At 47.8% G+C, this 209-nt stretch overlaps 1 non-coding gene across 1 annotated transcript; it reads right to left on the bottom strand.

Moving 5' to 3' along the window:
* Positions 1-60: 60 nt before the first annotated feature.
* On the bottom strand, positions 61-179 carry LOC118345027. Its single transcript, XR_004798718.1, has one exon. It is a non-coding gene; the product is annotated as a 5S ribosomal RNA (ribosomal RNA).
* Between the last annotated feature and the right edge of the window lie 30 nt (positions 180-209).

Below are 209 nucleotides of genomic sequence, written 5' to 3'. Positions count from 1 at the left end.
TCCACTCCCGAGTGGTCCTTCTTGTCAATTTATCTCGCAAGGCGGAGAAAACAAAAACGAGGGGTGCAACACGAGGACTTCCCAGGAGGTCACCCATCCTAGTAGTACTCTCGCCCAAGCACGCTTAACTGCGGAGTTCTGATGGGATCCGGTGCATTAGTGCTGGTATGATCGCACCCATCAAACTAAATACTTAAAATTCAAATAAT

The sequence above is a fragment of the Juglans regia genome, unplaced genomic scaffold (genome assembly GCF_001411555.2).
Source record: "Juglans regia cultivar Chandler unplaced genomic scaffold, Walnut 2.0 Scaffold_12040, whole genome shotgun sequence".
Taxonomy (NCBI): domain Eukaryota; kingdom Viridiplantae; phylum Streptophyta; class Magnoliopsida; order Fagales; family Juglandaceae; genus Juglans; species Juglans regia.
Note: the sequence above shows the minus strand (reverse complement) of the source record. Positions and strands in the feature narration are given on the sequence as shown.